Here is a 26,524-nt window from a genome sequence, read left to right as displayed (position 1 = left end):
AAATATGGATTTTGGTTCTTACATTTTTAACATCGTATTTAATGTATGGCACATTTTTCTCTCATTCTAATAAAATATAAATTCAATTTATCGTAATACGTAGAATAGACAATAGGAATTTATAAAAAAAATGATCACTTTCGAAAGAAATAATCTAATACGCCATATTTTCTTCAATGAATATTTCAAGTCGATTTTATTGAATAATAAATTATGCAGAATTACGAAGGGTTTTTGGATCCGCCTGTATATCCGCGGATTCCATTCTCGTGGACCCTACGGTATAACAAGCGAACGCGCATAATGATATTAATCAGGGCGGTGTGTTCGGCTTCCTTAAAATTGCCGGCAGGCTCAATTTCTCACTTAAAATCTAATTAGAGCTTGCCGGAGCTCGAGCTGCCGTAGGCCGACCAGAGAACATATGAGGTGAAGTGGGAGAGAAAGGAACAAGATCGCGAGAGATAAAGAGAAAGAGAGAAAGAAAGGGAGCCCCTCTCTCTTCTTTTCTCGACACAAGCAAAGCGCGAGTTTGACCTCGGAATAAAGACGGATCCCAACCTAAGGCCCTACTTTGCGAAATTGCAGTTTCCTGCCCTCGGATTGCCGATCGTCCCCCGGACCCATTTTCGGCCCCACCGAACTCAACGGGCCCCGACCAACTCGGCCGCCGCTCCACCGAGCTTAGTCAGGGCCTCCGAACGAGTATCCAGCCGTCAAGGATCGGTCGTCAGGAATGTCCGGGACGCATCATCCGTCGATCGTGCGCAGTCAGGACATTCGGATGGACTCAAATATCGTCGGATTAGAGGTGAGATATTTTTTTATCGTTGCGAGCAACTCCTACCTTGCCATTTAAAGTTTTCTAAAATTCTCAAATTTTCAAGCTTAAAAAAATATCATGATGTATAAGATTTTTTGTGTAGAAAATGAAAGAAGAAAATATTCTTCGATTTTTATAGCTGAAGAAATTATCTCGTCATGTTTCTTTTTAATATCTTTTTCTCGGCTGTATATTTCTGAATTTTTTAAAATTGTTGCTTTCTAGAATTAGAAATGTCCCGACAGCCGATTGTTACGTAAACATTTGACATTTCGCGTTTCGGATTTCGCTCGCGGATTTCAGTAACATTGATAACGATAAAATACGGTTCGGTTTCTCCGCGATCGATAGGCTGGCGTCACACTCGTTTTCAGAATCGATGTCCGACGCATAATTACATGTATCTACCGTTAAATCACGAAAGTCGCGGGATGTCGAGGGATGCGTAGGGAGTATGCACGGAGGATGATAAAAAAAAAGAGCAAGAGAGGAGAGGGTGACAGGAGCAAAAAAGACGGCCAATCGTTAGTAAGGTACAAATTTCACCATTTGCCGCAATAAACCTTCGAAACCGCTTGTAACTTCTTCTTATGGGAGGCATGAGTAATCACCTTGTTAGCCCTTATGGCCTATAGCCCTTGTGCTCACTACCTCATCCTTGGGAGGGACAACAACAGCAACAACAACAGCGAACGGATGCACGATCGATAAAAGAAGGAAAAAGAAAAAAGCGCGCGCGCGAGAGAGAGAGAGAGAGAGAGAGAGAGAGAGAGAGAGAGAGAGAGGGGGAGATAAAAAAATAGAGAAGGAGAGGTAGAGAAACGATAGGGGTACACGCGCAATATATGTACCCCATCGACACCGGGTGTAACGAGTGAAGTAAAGGAACTAAAAGTCACTATAAAAGGAAGAGTAAGCTGAAACGATGGAGAAAGGGAACGGAAAGAGGGAGAAGGTTGTAGTAGGGAACAGGAAAAAAATCAATGGGGGTGACAGATAGAGAAAGAGACTATAAGGGGCGGAAAGATACAAGCAGATAAGAGAACGGCGGATCTCAGATATGGCAGTGATGCTTCTTTCCCGCGTGCTATCCGTCCATTTTCCATCTTAAAATCTAACTACATCGTGTATATTGTCGTTCGCGTCTCTGGTATTTTGCGAGTCTCACGTCACTCGTTTCCGCGATGCGCTCCTTAATTAACAGCACAATAAAAGGAATGGCTTAGATAGACGGGGCGAGAAAACGTCAGCGAGTGCGAGTTTTGAAACGCTTGCACGCGATATGAGAGATACATGTTGACGGTATGTGATATCGAAACCTTGATAAGTGATGAGAATGCCATTTTACAGAGTACTTGTTCTCGTTCATTCCCTTAGTGGGAGATTTTTTTTTTTTTTTTTGACTTGATTCCAGTCGCTCCTTAAAGAGAAACACGACGATGGTAAGCCGATATAAAACTTGTAACGTTTTATATATAATATTATGTGAAAAAAAAAAAATTTGATTAATTAACGCGTCAAGTAGAAACATAGTAAGAACACGGCAGAATTAATTAATTCTGTAACATCATACGATTTAAATTGACATTCGCTAAATTAACAGAATTAAGTTTTAACTTTGTCATTTATTAGTTTTTATTACATATATAATATAATTGAAAATAAATTGTATGTAAATGAAATTTTTTTGGGCAAACGACACGAGACATCAATCGTAGTGAGCGATTGTGTTTTGACGTAGAGGAATAAAAACGGGGAAAACGAGCGAGTAAAAAGGGATACTAAACTTTTATTTTCGGCTATATAATTCTTATTCTTCTATTTTGTCGCTATCTCGAAACTGTACGAAGCGTTTATCGCCGTAATACTAATCGTATTTGGATTACATTTTTTCACGGCTCCTGCCAGCTGATTTTTATAATTAGTATTTTAATAATGTTAATATATGTGCATGTAAATTAAAAATATCCAGGTAAATTTCTGTCTGACATCATTAATAATTATGGTCGATATTCCCTGCGATTGGCGGCAATCGCGTATTACGTCCATTAAGATTCGAAATTTATGACATATTACGATGTAAAAAAATAATATTTTAACAGCAAAAATCTTTATTTTCGTAAAGAATAAATTTTATCGTAAAGAAAAGAAACTGTATTCAATCGTATTGAATATAATCATCTAATTATCTAATTAAGTTGTAAATTTGTATGTAGACACACCACTCCCGACGTGTGATGAATATTTTTTCTCGAGAGACGTTGGAGGATTGAGCATCTCGTGTTTCTCGCAACGCGAAGAATTTCGTTTGAAACGGGTTGTCGGTCCGGGCTTGCACGATGCCTTCGGAATTCCTTTTTCCTCGTAATTCTCACCGGACCTCCAACTTCGCGATACACGTACAGACGTATACGCGCCGCACACGTGCGCGAGGAAGTCGCGTGGCCCCATATCTTAAGAGGAAACCAGGGGGGGTCCCGGCCGAAGGACAGCGAATGGCGACTAACACTGTTTTATCGTGTAGCCAATTAATAACGTTTCTCCAGGGTTCCTCCAGCTCCTCTCTCCGTTCGCCGCCGTCCAGCAGCCTTCTCTCCGCGAAGAAGAGATCTCGCTTTAGATATCCCCTTGCTCTCTCTCTCTCGTAGACTCCCCAAAGACGACATCTCGCCGGGCCCCGTGACTGCCCGATCTCGCGCGCTTTTATTTGCGATGTCCACGGTAATGAGTTAAAGCGTCACCGACGCAAACGAAATATTAAGGATTCCGTATTTACGTATCGCAACAACGCGAAGAGAGTTATCGTGCGCCGGACATTACGAGAATGTCCAATGAGAATAAGAATTGCCTTTGTGTTTTAGCTTACAGAGTTGTGTCTCGCATCGTCCTCCTGCAAGCAATCGTTCTCCAGAATCCAGTCGCAGCCAGGCATCGTGTCTCAGTGTGGAAATATATAATTATATAGAATTACGGTATAAGTTGTGTTAAATCAATGTTAATCGCTGTAGCGAAGTGGGGTATTATAATAAATACATTATTTTATGTATATTTGCGTGTGCCACTGTCATTTTCCTTTCGAGAAAACCTCTCCTTCTTCCAAAAACTTCGAAATACTCCTTGGAATAAAAATAAATACTAATGATCGAACAAAACCGTACGTCGATTATAGGATAAAATCTGGCTGGATCCCAGTTAATTGGATCGCGTAATCAACGAAATTCACGAATAGCGTAGGAAAAATGTTCAAGTCGTGACAAGACTACCTCGCCGCTGCGAAGCCGAAATCTCATTCGAGCACGCGGGTCGTCGTTTAATTACAGTCTTCCAAAGTCGTTTGGAATTTGGCGACGGACTTCTACGTCCCACGGAATTTGTCGAACGCGTCTAATTCCTGTTCTTCCTTTCCGCGCGGTAAACGGATCGTGTTACGATTACGAGGCACGGTCGTAATCGCTTTTAAAGACACTTTCGGAGCTTACTAGCACGAAAGAACTTTTCTCCGGGACACAAAGAAACTCAGCTTTTCTCCACGATCGTTCGCCGTGTCTGTGCGCACCGGGGGAAAGAGTCGCTCGTAAAGAGCGCCTGCAACGGCTCGGCATCTGCGATGCGCAATTAACGAAAGGGTTTTCGCCTCTCCACCCCGGACACGCCACCACCTCCCCTCGTCCTTTTCCTCCGCGGCAGCTTAAAGGCCGGCCGCCACACCCGCTGACAAGACGTTTGATTTATAACGAGCTTTTACTTTTTAATTCCGACGCAAGTGTCACCGTGTTTTTTTTTCTTCGCCTCGAGCTACCAGGAAACTCGTTGCGTCGCGAACGCGTTAAGAGACGGCCTATAATTTATGCACAGTCTTATTTAGCTTCTCGAGTTTGCGTAATAAAGTTGGACGTCGAGAGATTAATCGTAGATATAAGAATTTCAACTGCGCTATCTGTCGAATCGGAAAATCGATGCGTCGTTATCTACAAAGGATATGTCAATATTTTGAAGAAATAATATTTTGTCATCATATTTTTTATATATTCTAATAAAAGATTTCTATAGTAATAATACATATATAGCTTAATATTAAAGATCGTATATCTAATCTTTTATTAAATCCTTAACCATATTTCTATTTTAAAAAATTTAAATTTCGCGACGTATTAATAATACGGAAATGTACTTATTTATCATTAAGACAAGGCCTAAGCGAGCTTATTAAGGCATCACCGTAACTCGCAGAAATAATCGACCGCGCTGTTTCTCGCCCGACTTTTCAGTGAGTATCGTTCCTCTAGCTTTAATTGTCGAAAGATAACGCCGTGGAAGGCAAGAAGCGAAACGAGGGAGGAAAGAGGCCAGGGATCGTGTCGTGAAAGTTTGAAGCTCTCGGTGGGTTCGTGCTTAACTCGGGATTTGGGACTCGAGGGGTACTTAACCCTCGCGATGGGTTATGAAATGACTTTATGGCAGATCAGAGGCTTGCTTTAGATTGCATAAGGGGGTCCAGGAGTAACGCGCGCAGGGGTACGCACCTCGGTCTTCATACCATGTCATGTCCGAGCTGGGAGAACGATTTCTATGATGATGACAACGAGGAGCCAGGCCCGAGAGAATTTCGCAAATGGAATCCTGATTACGAATAACGTCGTCCTTGCGAAATCTTCGTCAAACTGCTCATTCATGGATCGATCACACGTCAATATCGGTAAGTAAAATCTTTCATTTTATTAAATCTTGTAAGTTTCTTGTATTAATAGAGAAAGTACGTCATAATCGCGGTGAGTTATTATAGCTTACGCGCAGATATATCGCACATCGTTCGCTCTAGAGCAAGGGTTATTCGGTTTGAGCACCCTTTTTATGGTTTTAAGCGAGCTGACGTAGTCGGATTCGTAATCGTGCTACGTAACATCAAATGTCTGACTTTGCGCGATTATACGCGATATCTACTGCATCTTGACGTTGCGCAGACTAATATATTTCAAAAGGAGCAAAAGAATTACTTGAATATGGAAGTTTTTATATGTTAAGAAAGTTACATGAGTATTTTACCGCATGCCTTCATTATGTACATTTATGCGTAAACTGCCACGAAATAGACGAGCGTCGCTATATAATTCCGCATTTAACGAGAAGCTGACGTTAAAGCTGACGTAACGAGGCAGACGCTTCTGGCATGCACAATAACAATGTCTGATCCAGTATTTTGGTAGCTCTCAAATATTGTTTCTTTTAATTATGATTAATTACTAGATCGCGTAATTGCGTCTTTCTAGAAAGATTCGCAGATAATAAAATTTAGATTTCTCCCCTTTTTATAATGATAAGTCTACAATTTTGCGTTATATAAAGCGATTCAATCACATTAATAATTTCAGTCAATAAATATGATTCCGCACATTTTATTGTAGAATCCTGATCAATGACGTCAGATTGCATGGAACGTCGATCGTTTCTCCATGAAACACAGGTTGTGTCGAAAATTTTCGTGGCGATCCGTCTCTATTCGCGTGATATGGCGGATACGCGAGATAGCTCAGGTTTGAGCACCTCTTTGTGTAATTTTACGTTGCCCGTGGGGTGGCTAAAGCTAACGCAGTGGGGTAGATGGTCGGTGGTATGCCCAGTAGCCAATTCCCGGCTTTGGGCTCGACTCGGCGGGTCCATTCATCGCCGTGCATTACGTGACCGGTTTACCAATCCAGCCCTTCCTGCACCGTCACCCCCGCTGCTGCCGCCGCCGCCGCCGCCACCATCACCACTACCGACGCCCGGGTCTATATACCTCTTTTCCGCTGCGAGGACCGCCGGGTACGTACCTGTGTGTACGTGTATCTGCCAAACAACCCCCGGAGTCATATCGACCGGCTCGAATGGCCCGAACTCTCTTCGCGATTCCGAAATTCTCTCGTAAACGATTTTCCAAGGTTTGATTCCGCTACCTGTTTTATTCCGCTAAAAAAAAACTTGTCACTCAACGGTCTTTCGTTTTCTCGTGTCCATTATTTTCCTGTCGTGTGTGAAAGAGACAAAAATAAATTATAAAGTATGTATTTGTAGCGTGAAAATTCACAGTAATGCGAAACATTATCGTCAATGATAATAATTATCTTTAATCATATGTGTAAGATATGTTTAATCACGGATTCACACAGAGAGATCCGGGATATTACTCGCGTTTATGAAAGTTTAGGATAGATTGATGGCGGCGATAGACTCACCGCAGACAAATCGACCGGTCGCCGCCTAAAAGGAACAGCGTCTACGAGTATAAACGCACACTTATAATATATGCAGGCACGCATGCACACAGACAAGTTTCCAAGGTAATTATTCCGTCTATAAAACGGCCCGGCACGAATTTCCGTGACGAATTGCTCGCGATATTCAGTGCAAGCAAACGAAACGCCCACGAAGAAGAGGCCGTACCGGCTAAATCCTCGCGCGAGAGGAGACTTTTTGAGAGGCGAGTCTTTACAGGAAGGCGTCACGTCCTGCGTCCGATGACGATGGCACGTTTAACTTTGAGTTGAGTCTTGAACGAAGCTGCTTGGAAAGGTGGGAAGGGGGTGGGGGGAAGAGGGGTAGGAGGAGGAAAGGAAGGTTCACCTCGATCAGCTCGGTTTCTACACGATGATGACATGTTAATGTATGGATGCGTAGTACATAAGCGTGTCTGGAAGGAGGCACCGAAGGAGAACACGCCGATGTTAAGCACGAGCCAAAGCAGGCAGCCCTCTCCTTCTCTTATGCCCTCCGCTGGGCCCCGCGACACCCCTTTCGTGGCGGATAGGTTTCTTTCGGTTCAAGACGAACGGACCTCGACGTCGTCCCGAGTCATTGTCGCCCTGCCTTCTTCATCTGCATACAATGCTGGAGACATCCGCGCGGCACACCGAACCGTCCTCCTCCTCGCTCTTCCTCTCCCGTTAAACTATCTCCTCACTCCCTTCTCCCTCCGTCCCGACGTATCATCGGGATATCGTTAATACGACCGTCCGTTGAAATTATTGAAGGAGAAACTAAAATGAGCAAGCCGAGTACGGGTAGAGAGGCCGGGTTTTGGATTAAAGATGACGTCTAAATTAATCGAGCAGGCTTTCAAAGCGTTAAATGTCGCAAGAACTAGTCGAAGAATTCGTACTGTTAGAGGAGCGGCTTATTAAATAGGGTGTGTCTAAGCTTGTTCTTAGCTTCCTCTTTTATAATTCTCTAAGTATGTAATATGAAATATAACGCTGCGATGAACGATGGACGCGTCGAACATTATCGAAAGTCGACCGTAGACGTCAATTTCAGCCAGGGATATGGGAGGGAAAAACTCGATTAAGAATTTGACGTCGGGATAATAACTATTAGTCGCGCTCTCCCTTTTGAACCGAATAGAGAGGCAACAGTTGCGGTTTATGAAATTAAATCGCCGCTGACTTCTGGAACGAAAGTCAGCCTGACGCACACTATAATATTCTGGCACATTCTTACATTCACACAGAAAGAATCTCTATTATCCTCTCTTTTGTAACTTTCGTATATAATATATCATTTTCGGAATAATATACGCGCCTCTCATTTTCGCAAAAACATTATTTTTATATAAGATACAATCAGTTTGTTCGCGATTAAGTGCAAGAAGCGAAAAAAAAAAAAAAAAAAAAAAACCTGAAACTTTATAGAATATTATTCACTTCGCAAAATTTTCGTTTTAATAAGAATTTAAATATACGTAGAGGTCGTTCTCATATCTGCATCGCATTCAATGTTTTATTCGGAGTGAAATAATGGTAAAAAAGTTTTCACGGCGGCGAGAGAAGGGGAGGGAACACTGCCCGCATTTGTCAGAAAGGCAGGATTTATTTTTGGAGGGTTCTGTAGAGCGACACTCGGCCACGGTGTATAATATCCAGCACGAGTGCAGCCACCTTTATCTCTTCTATTAACCCCCGCGAGGTAATTAAATTAAATGATCCACGGTCCCTCGATCATCCGGCTCGTAAGTGCCTATTTATTCCAGCACCCTTCGACGAAAATGAAAGCTTCTGCGGACGCGTGCTACACATCAATCCAGATTCAAAGAAATGCATGTCCTAGTTTCACTGTATGTACTTGTATAATTGTTCCTCCTTTTCAAATGTTTTGATTCTTTTTTATGACGTTAATTAATTTTGAGAATAAATGCAAACTTTTTGCGTCAATTGTGCGAGATATATAATATATATAATTTTTTCTTAGAGAAATAAAAAATGTTCTTTATATAAGTTGCACGAGAGTCAATTGGCAAAACAATGCTTCGAAATTTAAGTCATAATCGCAAAATCGAAGCAGGATAATCCAGGCAGTCGTTTCGCGTGCCACTGCGTTATCTGATTCACCACAGGAATTTCGAAGGATGAAAGAATTTCGAAACATCTGGGTCGTGCGACGTAGTCGCTCGTTCCTTCGCTCGTTCGCTCGAGGAATACATAGAAAACGCGTTCGTAAGGTACGGAGGGCCCCTTCTGCCTCGAGATCGACCTTCCGACGAACGCAAGCCACGAGAAAGAAAACGGGGGGGGGGGGAGGTGGCACCGAGGGGGCCCCCGGTACGCTACGGTTGCGCACGTGTTAGATAGAGGGTCGAGACCGGGCTGAGAAGCTCCCGAGGGAGCTACGTACCATTTTGCATAAATCGCGAGACACCCCGTCGTACCAGAACCTCGGGGAGATTCTGGAATAGGTTGAATCCACCGGCGCCGCGCGATCAGAAGGGATGAAAGTGCCAGAGGTACCGAAGGCACTCGATATTTTACTTCCTTTTTTTCTTTTTTCCCCTTTCTACCGCGCGCAGCGAAAAATACGCATGAAAATGTTGAGATGGAATTCCATCTTTCCGTTTCGTGGAGTTAGTGCTGAGTCTAAATAATGATTATCGTTAGATTTGTTAACGGTTGATCTCACTAGAGTTTATATGTTCAAAATAGTCGATAGGGGAAAAAAAAAAAAGAAAAAAAAATGCTAAGTAATAATATAGTCAACTTGCAAATTATATGTAAAGAAATTTTCGATATTTTGTAGCACATATATAAACTGTACAAAATAATCAAATTAAAAGAAATTCGTTGGATTATATTCTAAATATTTAGCTAAGAAATTTTCGATTATACAGTGGATGAGTTGGATGACCGGAAAAAATCATATTCGTACAACGAGATTTACCCTTCCTCTCTCGTGACGCAGCTTAATTCAACAATAACGGCAATATGTTCTCTCTCTCTCTCTCTCTCTCTCTCTCTCTCTCTCTCTCTCTCTCTCTCTCTCTCTCTCTCGCTGTAACGGAGCAGTATTGTTTTATAGCCAGCGCGATAACTTTGAGCTGACTCCTGGTATGGGGATGCGTGTTCCCCGCGTATGTTTGATGAGGGGAAATGAAACGCAACAATAGCTCAGGGTGTAGTTAATGCTCGTCCTTTCGCGGGGATCGTTAGACCACAAATTATGTGTCTCTCGAAACTTCTGTTTTTCGGAGGGTTGCAGCATTTTTTTTTTTTTTTTTTTTTAAGCATCTGTACAGGATTTTCACTCAATCCTCTTCAAGTTTATTCCGTCGATCAGCTGACAGTGAACTTGTTGGCATGCAAGCAACGAATCTTCTTACGTTGCGTTTGTTTCTAAAATAATAGCGTTTATTCGCCGATGTCTATTTGCGGAAATTCGTCTCTTTTTGCCATTAGCATTGGTACTACTTCCAACGTGTTCTCCTTTCACAAATGTTCGCGGTGGCCATTCCCGGAGACGGAATCGTTTACGAGCGCGAATCGAACGATCGACAGACTACGATCGGTGATTGAATGCCCGATAAGGTGACTCCCGTAAAACCGGTAAATCGACATCCCTAGTTGTACGTTGGGTGCTGCATCTTGTTGTTGCATCACTTTTGCGGCGGGCTCGCGTTATGCTTAAACCTTGATAATTTTCTCGATCGATCAACAGATACGACGACGCGCTTGATTATAAAATTCAATTCTCTACAAGAATAGATCATTGCCGATCGTCTAATCATATTAATTATTCATACATACAATTAATTAGAAATTAAAAAATTATATTCTGTCTTTTTTTAAAGTTACGTACGTATATGTGCGTATGGAAAATATTAAAAAAATTTTTTTTTTATTTATAAAATAATTTTTCGTCTTATAATCGTCTTTGAATCAAGTAGCCTCTTTTATAGAATAGCTAGCGAAATTTCAAGTAAAAGCCAGACCCACTAAATATTTCGTGAAAGTTGCTCGTACAATGGGGATTAATTTGCTTATCTCGACATATTGACGCCGGGGCCATTTGTCGCGGTTATCGGTTATTGCTCGACACTTCAAAGATTCGTGCCACTTTGCCTAGATTCAGGTGCAATACAAAATTTCGGGAAAGGTGTTCGGGATATGTGGTTCCGGCAGATGAGCGGGCATCGCTGCAGGCAGGTAGTCGGTCGGTCGGGGACAGGCTTACGCAAGCCTCATACCCATAAGTTAAGATTAACCTTGCTTAGCGGCGTCCGGGGAAGCGGGCCAAGGGGGAACCTCGAGACCGAGTAACGAATGAGGACATTTGACGGGATTAATTTATGTCCAGTTTGGTAACCGAACACGACGATACGCCTAGTCTAGTATCGGACGAGGAGACGTAGCGAGATAAACGAGAGAGATAGGTACAGAGAGATGAGAAAAAGGGGAGCGGAGGGGGATAAGAGCAGAATACATACAAGTATCATCGTACGCTCGCGCGTTCGACCGGAGATTTCGGTTTTAGGGAATAACAAGTTTTGTCCCTCCCCCCCCCCCCCCCGCTTCCTCCTCAATCCTCCCGCCCTCCTCCTCTTTTTTCTCCTCACCTTGCTAGATTCCGGTGTGATCTTCGAGCTCCCTAACCCGCAAACCTATGGGGTTAACGGTGAATGGACTATCGGCGTTGCCAAACCGGACACAACTCTGTGAAACTCGTTTTTACGTGGAACTCGAGAACTTCTTCTTCTTTTTCTTCTTTTTTCTTTTCCTTCGGCAGCTGCCGGAAAGAGGGGGAAAGATTTGCTTTTTCTCGCAGTGTCATTGATTCAGATCTGCCGCGTATGATTCGATTCGCAGAGAATCTCGAGATGGATCCTCTCTCCGGATGTTTCTGTGTAAAACGGGCGCGCCGAGATAGAATCGATAGAATAGGCCATTGAAAAATCTGTTTGATCTGATCTCACGAAATAACTGCATTTCTCGAGCATGATATGTCTTTCGTGTTGAAAAGAACAATATTATCGGATTAGGTCTGTGAAAAGATTTTACAATGATTAAGGAAACTTTCATCCTTCTAAATTATTTTTTTCATTAAAATCGTGTTAAATAGTTATAATAATATTACTCAATTCTTTTTTGCCTAATAATTAATATAAAATATCAAATTATTAAAGAAAGAGAGAGAGAGAGAGAGAGAGAGAGAGAGAGAGAGAGATTCTCGTATTTTTAAAATAAATGTGCCGCACTGCCTGGTTGTTTTCAACAACGCATACCGCTTTGCCTGACTTTATCGTTGCCATTCGTCAAACCTCAGGTTAAACCTATGCATGAAACGGATGCTGCGAAATTCCATAAGTCGTGAAATTCCGTTTGGAGGAGAGACGCGCCCGTTCCTGCCGTAAATTAAGCGGTTGGCACAGTTTTGCAGACCGCTCTGTCCACAAGTACGAGTCTAATAGCCTTAATATACCGGCTTGTACTTTTCTCGCAGCCACGTTCCGATTCGTTTTTTATTCATCGGCAGGAGAGGGTACGGCCGATCGGGGTCCCCGTAGGGGGAACGGACGAGGACACCAGGCCAGATACCTCGAGCGCATCGCGGTCACGAAGGCGCGCGTCCTCGATGGCGAGAATAAGGGTTGCGACGTCCCTCGTCGCGCGAGAGAGAGTAGGCGATGAGGGGGCTCGAGCCGGTGCCCCCGTCGCGTCGCGATGCAACACGGTGGTTAAAACCGCGAGTTTATGCGCATTCCGACAGCGCGCTGTCGTTTCGTCGGGATACCTTCCTACCTTCGCGCGCCTTTTTTCGCTTCCTACCAGCAACGACACCTTTCCCCCCTCTGGCATCGCCAACCCCCTCCCTCCCCCCTACGTATATCGGGTCTTGGATATCTCTCGGATCCGATTCCAGATGCCGAAGTGGGTTACCGGCTTCGATGCCGCGTGCACGTCCACGTTTCGTGTAGCGCACGTGTAAACTCGACGATATATTATCCGATGGCCCCCCCATCGGAATATTCGACTCGAGACTCGTTCCCCGCGGCCGGTTCGAAATGATTCTTACGCTCTTTATCGCGGCGAATCTTTATCTCTGGATAAAGTGTTCGAGAAGTTGCCGGGAACTGTCGTAAGGTACCATCGGAAGAAGACTCCTTTTACTTTGCTCCTTAGACATGACGCGACTTTTTATAGAAGTGCAATGTGCGTGTCGATTTTACAGCGTACGCTAAGGCAAATTGTCTGCAGGTGTTAATGCAGTTACGTGCACGTTGAACGCTAAATTCACATTGAGTTATAAACCTCGCTCAATCCTCGATATTGATAGCAATGAGGCTTGAGACAAATAGAGAGTGAACAAAAGAAGAAGAAAGAGAGAGAGAGAGAGAGAGAGAGAGAGGGAGAAAGAGATATCAGTCTGTAAGAATAATCTCTCACATTAATAATCGTATACAATCCTTTTTTTACGCTAACGCGTTTTCACAGATTTCACAATAAATCAGTTTTTAGATAATCTCGAGTCCGAGTTTTAAAAGTGGGTTAGTGTCTTTCGGTCGGATGTTTATAACGCCACGTGGTGAAACTGTCCAATTCAATCGACTAATTTATCCTGCACACTTTTATGTTACCTGTCCATTCGGTGTGCCGGAAATTATCAGTCTTAAAGATTTAATTTTTTTACTGTTTTCTTTTTTCTACCGTGGGATCGACAAATTACTGTCACTGTTATTAATAAGATGTTTATTTGGAAAATGATCGTACATATTGTGTACGTTTTAGTACCTATAAATATCGGTCTTACATCTTGAAAATAATAAAAGTAAAAGTTGTGCTATACTTGCACGGTCGCCAATCGTCTCGCGGGCTTTTATATTTATATATTTTATAAATTTATTAATTATTATGATATTATCAATGCGCGTAATAATAATAAAGATGGAGGATTGAAACGATCCAGGATCATTGCGTATGACGCGATGCGTGTTCTAAGGAGTCGTGGATTGTTCTCTAGACATTGCACACAATAAAAGCTTTCGCTTTCATATTTATTACAATAATCGGTTGATAAATACATCTCTCTCTTATCACATAAAAAGCGTTGTGGATTATTTTTTAATTTATTATAAAAAATATTTTTTTCTTTATAGAAAAAAAATTCACGTATCTAGAGCATTAAAGATTAAATTAATAAATTTATTCTCCTTTTATAGAGATATTTCGGAACAATATCGGACAAGCAATAGAAACTTATTTGAGGATGTAAAAGGTTGAGATTGATGAAGTCTTATAAAGAATATAATTAACGAAATTATAACACGGCTCGCTGTTATGATTTCCATATTCTTCCAGAGTAACGTCAGAGGAAAACATCCTACAGTGATCTCGCGTGAATATATGTAACATGTAATTTTCGCATGTTCCTCGCTCATTGAAACAGCATTTACGTATTACGTCGCTAATCGATAAGCAGTTAATTAAGTATCGTTACGTACGCCGCGAAAAAAAAGATATCCTTTACGTAATACGAGACAAGTCTGGTCTGAAACGATCTGTGCCTGGCACTCCATCATCATCATAAAGATCTCTTTTAAATCGTCCGTCTAATTGCGATTTGACGAGCTCGCGCTCGCTTGACCCGCGGCTGTTCGCTGCGGGAACGAGACGTATCTTGTCATTCATTGTCCCTACCATCGGTCATTAGAAAGCATGATCGATGATCTAAGTACATGGCGTTCCACAAGTCCTCAAATTTTACGATAAAGCCCGTATACGTTTCAATTTACAGTTATTTTTTTTAATTTTTAATATGTTTTTATATATTAAATCGAATGTATGAAGATCTATTTTTGACTTTTTTTTATATAATAAACAAAAATATTTCGGTTTTTCTTCGATAATTTCCAATTTCTTGCGCACAGCACATTTTAACACTTATACGTACTTCCGTTCGTTCTCGTAGCAAACTATTTCGTTAAAATCGATCGGTCGATTTATTTATCGCGAGAGAAGAGAAGACGGCTTAGAAGAGATTGGTCCGAGCATCCGGTGTCCGGATCACCTGGATGATTGATAGCGATTTGGCGGATAGTGATCTAGAGACGCAAGGAAATGTGCTCCTGATCGAAAGGAAGAAAAAGAAATAGAAAGAGAGGGAGCTCGGCGCGAAGAGGAAAGAACGGCGAGAGGATAGCAGGGCGTTAGGCTCTCCTTGTTCGGTCAGCGAGAGGATAGGCTAAGACAGTCCAAGAGGCAGAGAGGTGACTTCTGCGGAACGTACAGGAAACCTATTATCCTATGGCGGGCAACGGCTATCGGCGAGCACCATCTTCCGTGTGGGTGTTCGCGTCCGGACGCCCTTAAGACCCCATAAGTCGAGAGCCACCCCGTCGAGAAAACCGCCCCCGCGGAGTAACGCACACCACTAGACACCTCCTTAGACACCCTTTCAATTTCCTATATACCCGATAATCATCTGTCCGCCCGGATCTCGCCGCGGGAAGGATATCGCCGTGTGTTCGCGTTTCTTTCTCTTCCCCTGATCACATATATATATACCTTTTCCGTCCATTCGCATCTTCCCTTCGAGGGACCTCGATTGGTCCCGATAAATTCTTTATCGGTGATGAGCTTTTGGTAGAAAATCCCTGCTGATTACTTATTATTGCCCCTCAATTGCTACGAGAATGATATTGTGGAATAAATTATACAGTTATTGGAGAGCAGATAAAGTTACGATTCGAATGAAAAAATCCGCTCTTCTATCGTTAATCTAAAAAAAGGGAATTAATTTTTTTCTGTCTCTTCCTCTCCCCATGTAATAATTACATCTCACTGTTAATAATTAACTGTTAATAATTACTTACTGAAACTTGCATGCAATTCGCAAATATTACAAAGTTTCATTTGGTACGAGCGGAAAAGAAGAATTAAAAGTTATTCGGCTACGAAATAATACAAGCGCTCGCGATAAAATGTGTCCATATAATTACGCATGCAAATGTCAATGTCGTTCGTTCGATTCTTCGACGAAAGAAGCCACCGGTAGTCTCCTGTCTGTAAGAATATCGGCCGTAACGGCTGCTCGTGTGCGAAAAAGATCGAAAACGAGCCACGAGACATATTGTTTCCCTCGCGGGGTGTAATCTATAGCGCTTAAATTTTCTAAAGTACTCAATCACCCGGTGTATTTTCATGCAAACGTCGTCTCACGGGGATACCTCCCCTTCCCTCCCTCCTGTACCCCTGGAGAACCACGGAGAACGGACGTACAATAAAGCCGTGACGTATGAATCCACCGGCGAAATAAACTTGGCGCGCATATTATTAGCCGTTATTCCCGGAGACTTATGCCGGCCCCTTAACCACGGCCCGTAAGGCCCCTGAGGTCGATACATCCGCGCGTATCGCAAACGTATGCTTCCTATCTGTAGGATCTATATTTCATTCGTCGTTCGTGATTTTAATCTCGATATACGAGTGTAATGACATACGAGGAAAGCTTCGATAAAGCTTTGATAAAATATTGACGGATGTATAAAATTGACTATATACCTGTTCGATTATATTGTCGATCAGATATCGAGCATCTTAAAATGTACGGATTTTATACCATATACGTACTTCTCTCTACACGCGACTCTAAAACATTTTAAATTTTTTATGCGTACACGCATACATGTATATGTTAAAATAAAAATTAAAAAAAAAAAATTTAATTTATCGGTGAAATGCGTCATCTTTGGAAGGAAAGCAAGATTGTTTCGTAGTATTCGGCGTTAATATGTCTTCGTGCATACCGCGCGATGCTTGAAAAGGCGCAGCGTGTAAACTGTCCAATAAGTAAGGCCCCGAACATGGGGCCTCACTTGTAGACCTCCGCTTCTTGTACTTTGCGCATACATACTGTGTTACCTGCGTTTATAACGTATGGCGCGCGCGCGCGCGCGCGCATACGTTGGCGCGGGAGGAAGGAGGGAGGGAGGGGGCGAAAGAAGAGGACGGAGACGCGCGCGGTAAGATCCCGGGCCCGGCGCTATAAAGAATATCCGAGACAAGAATAAAATCCGGTTGACTTATTTGAACCGCCGCGATGGAAGAACGAGGAGCGAGGAGCGAGCAGGTAGCGGGAGGAGGAGACGCGGAGAGGAGATTTGCGAGATTGGAGAAGGGGCCCTACGAGCGGACCCCTGTGTACGAGCGTTCTCGCGGGGGCCCCGCAAGAACGGCGAAGCAGGGTCCACAGAAGCGATGGCCGAATACTGCTATATTGCGCGACCTTTGTGATCCGAGCACATGTGCCCACACACGTAGAGTACAGGAGAATCTCTCGTATGAGATTCCGTCATATCTACTAAAGACGTTACGCGAAATGTTTCACTCGAGGAATCTTTATGCGTATTTCTCGCTCTCCCGAATATTTTTTTGATCGAGTGTTATATATAGGAGAGCGCACGCATTAATTGTGAACTCTGTCCTTTGTCGAACAAGTAAGTTACTATTCGAAACGCGGTCTTGGTAAAAGGCTGATATCCTTGATACATTGACCATGCCCCGATAAACGTCTAGGTTTTCCAGGGAAAGGTATTCCCGCGATAAATCTCACATTTGTTGCGGCAAGTACGTTATTCTTGTATCGCGCTTATCAAACGATCTGAAAAGATTACGAACTATATGACACATGTACTCTCCGTTAGCAAATTTTAAACTTTTTCGTATATGTGTTACTTCTGCATCTCGCGATCGTAAATATTAATGATTTATAAATAACACTGAGATAATATCGAGAAATATAGTATAATCGACAACAAGATTTTCGATCAACGAGCACATTTTAATTTAATAATTATTTTACCGTAACTCGCGCTGTCGTGTTCATCGATAATCTCGAAAGCAATATAGACACGTTTTCAGACTTTATCCCATAAGTACCATCATCGAGATTGAAAACGCGAGGCGTTTAACTGTTGTCCGCAGATTTGATGGGCATCTCGCGTGGAGCTGATCTGGCGACGCGTCGAGTGTGTCAGATACACGTGGACAGGTCCTAAGAGTGGATGAAAGGCGCTGCGGCACTAAGTGACGGTAATTATCGTAAAAACAGTGATTTTTCGCAGTATTTTCTAACCGGCTATTTTTAGAGACCGAGTCACGTCGAGTCCGGTCTCCTACAAGGTTCTCGCTTCTCGTGCGTGCACGCACGACCGAGGCGTCTAGGCGACATTCTCGCATGCGCGCGCGTGCACGCACGTTCACGCATGCGATGTCTATGCGTGTGTATGTGTATGCGTGTCCATGTACGACCATGCCAGACTTCCTAGTTTCGAGAAATCGGTCGTCTCCGGCCGATCCGAGCGACGTACGCTTTCGCGCCGAATCGTTCTTTTCCTTTTGTCACTGTCTATCCTGAGCATTCCGCTCGCGTCAACTTTCCCCGGGATACGGAGATATTCGAATACGCTCCTGACTATCATCACGCGAAGCGCAGTACTCGGACAATTACGGTTGTGTAAGATTTGTTTTGACCAAGTTGAAGCCAATCGGTTCAATCTAATCGACTTCAATCTAATTGACTTGATACGACATGTGGTGAATGTTTTTTTTTTTTTTTACTAACCATGAGCTAGTGAGTGAGTGCATATATATGATGTTTACACGAATCGTTTTATAACTGGTTAATCAATCGATGTTGTTGAGAAATAATGCGATATGATTTTCCCTGAAACACAATTTTGCTCGAGGAAACAGATGTCTCGATTAAATCTGCCTCCAGTACGATGAAAATATGTCGCTATCCGGCTCGAATCTCGGGATTCACGTGACCGGTTACACGTGAAAGAAGGCTACGATCGTCCGTCTTTCCTCAACAGGCTACGTCAAAAGCGTAAATCCACAGGTTGATGCGTACGGTGAGCGAAGGAAAGCGTGAAGGGAAGAGACGAACGAAGGTGGACGAGGTCGAAGATGAGCAGAGACCGAGTGGAGAGAGGAGACAAGCGGATCCTTTCAGAGGCGGGAATGTTTATCGACGCAATATTTGCTCGTCCACACCGCCGGGTCGTCTGTACGCGATGGCGGAATTTGTTTAATTTGTTAAGTGTTAATCTTATTTAATTTTTTCCGCAAACCTCGCGCGTTCGCGGTACTCCCGGGACCGTACTCTAAATATCTGCGCAAACATCGGGAGCAGGCGACGTATTATTGGCTCCTTACCATTGCGCAATTTCGTCATTTGCTTCTTGCGTCTCGAGAAAGAAATCGAGATCTCATATCGGATTTTATGCGTTGCCCCTTGAGATACACGAACTTATTTGTCTCGGGATACGCTATTAGCGGGAATAATTATCATCTCTCGAATGATTGCATCGATAATGCAATGCATACACCCGCTTGGTTTATGAAGAATGTCGTGTGAACATTAACCCCATTTAGTTGACATTCATGCATTCCTTTTCTTCCAACAATCCCAAAAAAAAAAAAAAAAAAAAGTTTAGATACGAGTTTGTTTTGGACTTCTGTCACAAAAAGATTAAAATAATATATCAAAGAGCCTCTTCTATCTCTATTTCTCTCTACTTATGCATGTTGTTGAATAAAATTGTTTGTTACATCTTTATCTCAAGGCCTCTCTATTAATGTTAAATATCTCATATTTCTACTTTCTCTTTCAACACAAGTCACTCAAATGTCCAATATAAATCGATAGACTTACGAAATACGTCGCGCGTTGGTTTTTATAAAAAGTCTCATGATTTATCAATATTGATCGCACTAATTAAAATCCTTGAAGCGAAGCGCTTCGCGTTGTCGTCGTTAAAACCGGTCGAAAGCCGTTATTAAGCGTATTTCACGCAACTCGTTCTATATGTCCGATCTTACGCGTATTGATACAGCAGACTACCGGAATGTCCTTTCCACTCTCGTTATCTAAGCACGTTTTACGGTCCGTCAGGTACGAGAACGATGATGCCCAAACGTCGTTCTGTCACCGCGTGAAAACCGACTGACCGAAGATATCGAGAATGCGCGAACGCGAAGAGAGCGATGACTGACTGGATCGTGTCTCTCCAAGTGCTCTCTGTACTTTAGCGAAACTGTAGATAACGAGCTGAAAAGCATCAGAATAATAATAATAAAAATCGCTAAATTAATAAATTTATATATTTTGGGAATAACATAAAACTTGACACTTTTTGTTTTATAATTTCTCTATTAATTGTAGAAATAATAACCGAATACCAGCTTAAGAGATTAAAGAGACTACTATGAGTCTTATCGGAGGCTTAATAAAAGCCGGATGTTTTGATTACGACGCGGTTTTCACACACGCCGTATTTCGCTTTCATTAAATTTCCGATATGGATATTATATCAGATATCTTTCTTTTCTCGATATCTGTTTCGCTATGCGAGATAACTGTACATTGCCTTGTAGTATCATACACTGATTAGTTTATTAAAGTCGCCCGTTTCCAATTAATTTCATCGATTACCTAGCGATAGTAACCGACGACGATTCGCGTCGTGTCTCCATTCGCAGCGTGTAACAAAAACCAGTTATCCTCCGATAATTTAATTAGATTCAATCGGAGGATTAAATCTTCCCGTTACTTTTATTCTTACGCTTAGATGTGTATGCGCGGAACAAATACAACGACGTTGCGTATGAACACTCTGCATTTTTTAACCGTTCGTCCATTCAGAGTTTTATTAATGTCCACATATGCAGCAGTATATTAACATATTACATATGTAATGTGCCTTATGATTCACTTATCGATAATAAAACATTAAGATTTAGTAATAATCTTCATATGTCTCGTATTTGATTTATTCGAACGTTGCTACTTTAAGTGTACCGGAAATAACTTCGTGGAATATGGATACGGTAATGCTGTCGCTCTCGAGGACGACGAACGCAATGCGATGATTCCATCGATTTAATTTTTTAATAACAGGTATCTTTACATAACCGGATGAAAAACATCGGCGCAATGCCGGCGCTTATTAAAACTGCAACTGCTATTGCGTTCCAATTAAAATTTTGCCACTCATATCGAATGCTGCATTCGTGGCGAATGAAATGTATAAACCTGGCGTACGTGGCCGAATATTGGCGATCGTATAACGTGCGATGACGTCATACAATAATAGGCTCGTGCACACACATAAAATTGTCAACGATTGCACAATTACGTTTTATGCTTTTCATTATTACATTCATTGTCGTAATTTCCATTGTTCGCAGCCTATAAGTCACTAAAGAGTACGATGTGTTTATTTATCCGTTAGCTCGTCAACACTGCACCTGCATTATTTTACAGCATATTTAGTTTGCATTTCGTCTCATTTCAAATATTTATCCTCGCTATCGCGTCACCTCGCTCAATCGCCACTGGCTTTTGACGTTTTCTCGAAACAAGCGAGCTTGCGAGAATATGCTAAGAGAAGATCTATACATCTTCCAGACATATCGTGGCGGATTCTCTCTGTTTTTCGCGGGCTTTCAAACGACGATCCGCATCATCTGACCCACACATATGAAAGAATTCTGTCTAGTTGATCCGACTTCGCCGCGACAAGCATACGCAGACTTGTGTAGAGGCCGGCGCGTCCACTCCCAAGTATCCCGCGGGTCGTCTGGTTTCGGCGGGCATAAGGCGGTGAGAACCGTTGGCGAGGCTGATTTCGCGCTAATTTACTGCAGATATCCCCAAGATCTTTTATGACGATATATTCGACGTCGAAAGTTGCGGGCGCGATTCCTACTCAGAAACATGAGACGTTTCTCAATAAATTATATTGGTGCAAATAATGCAACGCAAAATGCGCGCTATTTCAAGATGGAAGGTACAAAATGTTCATCGATATGATTTTGTATGCATATTTTGTATGATGAGTGACGTGTACCATATACTCAAAATCGGGAGTTGTTTAGAATTTCGGATTTTAATGATTTCGGTTTGATTTAAACAACGATGGCGATTAGCAACGTAGCGGATTAGGTCGTGCGATAGCTAAATCAATTCTGGAAACTGGTTACGTTTCCAATTCCACGTGTAATTATTACAAAATAGGACAACGTCCGTCGAGGAGTTTCCTATATCCATCTGCAACGTTTTACATGAATCGAAGCAGAATTTGAATTAGCGAATCCGGACGGCGAGTGCATCCGCATTTCGCGCCAAGAACACGACTCGATAACATCGCTTTCGCGTACATTTTATTACAATTATAATTTTTTTAATGCGTAGATAAGCGTTTCGTTTATGCGGTTTTGCATGTTCAGTAAGATGTCAAGTTGCATTCTTTTATAAAAGCGCGCGAACGTCCCGTTTTATCACGCTTAATAAAGTTAACAGCTCCTTGAATAACAGTATATAACAGACTTTCATATTCAGCGGTCAATTTTCATTAGCATTACACATTCACCGATCCGGTAGTAGCCGCGCCGGCCATAGAGCAGCCGCGCATTAATCCTTCATCTTACCGCGCCATCATTAATCACCGTTTTATAATTTTCATATCATTTTAACATTCCTCGAGAGACAAGTGTAGGCCGAATCGATTCCCAGACTTATTCTACAGCGATTGAGAATACGTTCACCGAACATTTTCGATTATCAATATCCGCACATAATATCTCGAATCAATCGCAAGTTTTTCTCTCTTTTGCCTACAGTCAATAGACTATCGATGCGGAAGTTGTCAGGCGCGCTGCGCGTTCAAGATGAGAGTGAAACGTTTACCAAAAATTGAAAAAAAGTTAGCTTCCCCTTCGTGTCTCTTGCGCGGGAATGCACCGCACGTGCATACGCACATACGAAGGATGCATACGCGGCGTGCATTAGCATAGCTTTGCTCGGCACGGGTTGTTTCATAGATGGTTAGGTGGCACGCGACCGTGAGAGATTCGGGATGGACGAGAGTATGCTCGAAGGCCGCAAGGGGAAAGAAAAGGAACACGCAGATGAAGAGAGAAGGGTAGAGATTTTTCGAGCACGCAATGTTTTTTGTCGGCGTCTAAACAAAACCACCGTACGCCAATTGGCGCCGCTTAACTCGCTTAACTCGCGTGCGAGAAAAGTATGTCGAAGACCCCGAAGAAAACCACGAAGCAACACACGAAAAGGGAGAGAGAGGAGGGGGGGGGGGAGTCGATCTTAAAGGTTTTAATGTTATGCGGGATTCCCTTACCCCGCGAATGAAACGGAGAGCGAGAGAGGAAAAGAACAGAGAGTTAGAAAGAGAGAAACTCAGTGAGGGAAGAGAGAGGAGGTCTGGGGCCCCGAGTCTCCGGCGCTCGTAGGAAGCCGTTAGCCCACTTGTTCGTCGTATACTAATGAGAATGAAAATGAGATGACTGCGTTTTATTTTAATTTCATCAGGTGCAAAGGACGTCGGCCGCGCGGCGCGGGCTACACCTGCTAAATGATGCCGGTGACCAGACGCATTGTTGACTCGCGCACTTCCTGTCACGTTTCACTTTTCCGCCGTTATTCAGGTGGGATGACATTCCCGATCAGCTTCCGGCTTGCCGTGAGACGAACGTCAATACTTATTCGCCGAAGAAGTAACCGTGTTTGTTTATTTAATATGTGAAAGAAAGATTTTTAAGATTTCTAAGATCGATAATCAAATGCAACAAGGCTAACGCGTGTAACAAATTTGCGTTTGTTCTCGAAGAATTTATCATTTTAGGCGAATCTGTTGCTTTCGATCAAACAAGTCGTAAAGTGATTCTACAATTTTTTACACAATGTATAATAGCTGTCACGATAATCATCGATTCTTAACTTTCACTAACGGTTAACTGTCACTCGTTTTATACCTATATATTTTAAATCGCTTGAAATACATCTATCGCAGAAAGACGTAAATCACACAACGAATTTCGTGTTAAACGAAACCGTAACGTATCCGTTAAAACTCGAGAAGATGCGCAACCGATGACGAGCGAATGACATGGAAGCGAGGAAAAAACGGTTGAGGAAAGAGCTCTCTTGACACATCGACGTACGCACGGCGGTTACTTATTTTGCCTAACAAAAGGACTCTAATGCTCTCCTGCTCTCGCCGTCTCGCTCTAGTCGTTCTGCCTCTCCGTCACATTGGTCCTGAAACGCGCGCGGTGCTAAGGCCGACATGAGAATATGTTATGGTAGACGGACGAAAGCTTTTTACGTATGCACAATTGTTTCCTGGAGGGAGAGAAGGAAGGAAGCGAAAAGGTAGGAAGGACGATGGAAAGCCATGAGGAAGCTGAACGGAGGGAGGGGAGAGAAGGAAGAGCGAAGGTGCATCATGTGGCAAGTGAGAGAGAGAGAGAGAGAGAGAGAGATTTAGGTAAAGGGTTTCGACGTTTCCTCACGGTTCGGCGATACCGCGTTAGTACCATCTATCTCAGGGGTGTGATCTTCCTACTTCCCCCCTCTCCCCTTCCCATCCTTCCTCTTCCTTTTCCTATACGCGAGAACGGACGGCGGGGGTCACAATGGTTTGCATACACTTTCCCATAGGGATGACACCGCGCTCTCGCGGATCTTTTTACCTGGACCTTTAAACGCGCTGCAGAGGTAACGTGAAGAAAAAAAAAAGAAAACAGGGAAGAGAGAAAAGGAGGATACATAACATATGGAGATCTATGCAAAATCGCGGCCTGAGAGGTACCTGAGAGAGGAAGGATATATCCCGCGCGCGGAACCTAACCGAGGGGTCACCCTTCTTCTCCACGGTGTTTATTGTTCCAGATCGGAGGACGAGAAGAAGGGTTGAGCGCGCGCACAGGGCGCTAGCCTAACACCGCCGCTTCTACCCCTTAGCAGCAGCTCGCCCTCTCGCTCACCCTTTTTACCACCTTCTGGCAGTCACCCTTGAATTTTAAATTATGCAACGACCGGGGCCAGTGCCACGCCAGACCAGGTATATTCAAATGGGCATATTACCTGGGCTCTTCCTATTCAAACATCCGACTACCTCGTAACCTTCTCTGTCCCCCTCCCCCTTTCCCTCTCTCCACAGTCTTCCGATCATCGGAGATTTATAATGAAAGCGTCACGGTGCGCCACCAGCGAAGACCGCTGTCGAAAATTCTCACGGTATCCGTGGCTGCTGCTTTGCCTATCAGAACAGTCCCCCCGGACGGGGGGAAGGAGAGTTTGATGCGACACGCATCTTGAGATCTATGTGATGTTTGCGATGTTGCGCCGATCCGTTTAAAGGGTTCGATCTATCGTCCCGAGCACTCTCCCACAGAAAACCGTTGCGCGGATTCGTTATTAGCTTCTAACCAATCTTTCAACGGATTTCGCCGATCAGCTGACGGATGCAAATTGCGCTTTTAAATGCAACGTCATCGTGATAGTTAAATTCTGTGGATATCGAAACGGATACCGAAGTTGTTTTATAATAAGAAAAAAATATTAGTATTATAAAGTTAAAATCGTGAAGTTCTCGCATTTCTTCGAATAATTTTGAATATAATTTTCATACGTATGGATATATTAATCTTTATGCACATTTTAAAATGACTAGTCGTTCGGTTCGCGCTATTAGAAGTAGGAGCTACTTCCACGTGCCAATGTTTTCCTTCGGCGCGATAATCAGACACGTCTGGTCCTACGGTGGGTTAAGGTCATCCCCCTTGTCGCGAAATCGAGAATTAATGCAACACATCGCGAGGATTGGCCACCTAAAGCCCGGCGTAATATGCAAATGTCGAGGCCGGCTCGCGTCTCGATGAAACGAGGAAGAGAGAGGAGTTTCTCCCACCCTTTCTCTCTGCTTTTCTTGCTTCTCTCTCTCTCTCTCTCTCTCTCTCTCTCTCTTGCTTCCTATCTTTCGCGGAGTGGACCCAGTATCCAGCTGGAAAAGGACGAAGGCACTTAACAGCCTTTATAATGCTCTCTGGTACGTGTTTCTTCTTCTTCTTCTTCACCGACTCGAGTTCTTCCTTCTGCTTCCTTTTTTTTTTTACTCTCCATCCTCCTCATATACTCGGCCGTTCCGATAAATAAATAATTCATCGGGCTGCATGCTTTATGACGATTATGCTAATCCACGTTGAACCTGTTACCGCCGCTCGGGCTCGCACGCGCGCATGCACAGCCTGAATGGACGGCCGCAGGACGAAGGAATTGTAGGCGATCCTGGCGCACGCATTCCCGACGACGTCAGAAATGCACCTTGCGACTGCATCTCGGTCCTTGGCCTCCGACAGATTTTTCGACATATTCGGGAAAAATGGTGAGGGGAGAGGAGAAGGAGAAAGGATCGGCAGGTGTCGTTCAAGAGGCTTTCTCGAGAAATGTGGGAAACCAATGACCCACTCTCTCTTTCGGCATGCCACAGGCCCTTTCGCCCTTGACACAATGACCTTTCTTATACTCTCTCTCTCTCTCTCTCTCTCTCTCTCTCTCTTCCTCTTCTCCTCTCTCTCAAAGTTACTTCTCGTTCCATTA

At 43.2% G+C, this 26,524-nt stretch overlaps 1 protein-coding gene across 1 annotated transcript in view; it reads left to right on the top strand.

Moving 5' to 3' along the window:
• The window catches only part of Vvl (ventral veins lacking), a 43,676-nt gene extending 39,807 nt beyond the window's left edge, over positions 1-3,869 (top strand). The window contains exons 2-3 of the mRNA XM_070307967.1: positions 589-811; positions 3,685-3,869. The gene's annotated coding sequence lies outside the window, so the exon portion shown is untranslated. The remainder of the gene's footprint in view (positions 1-588; positions 812-3,684) is intronic.
• Positions 3,870-26,524: the final 22,655 nt, after the last annotated feature.

The sequence above is a fragment of the Polyergus mexicanus genome, unplaced genomic scaffold, assembly GCF_030449975.1.
Source record: "Polyergus mexicanus isolate NDT 795.1 unplaced genomic scaffold, iyPolMexi1.0 SCAF_2, whole genome shotgun sequence".
In the NCBI taxonomy this organism is placed as follows: Eukaryota; Metazoa; Arthropoda; class Insecta; order Hymenoptera; family Formicidae; genus Polyergus; species Polyergus mexicanus.
The sequence above is the reverse complement of the archived record's forward strand: the minus strand, read 5'-3'. Positions and strand labels throughout refer to the sequence as shown.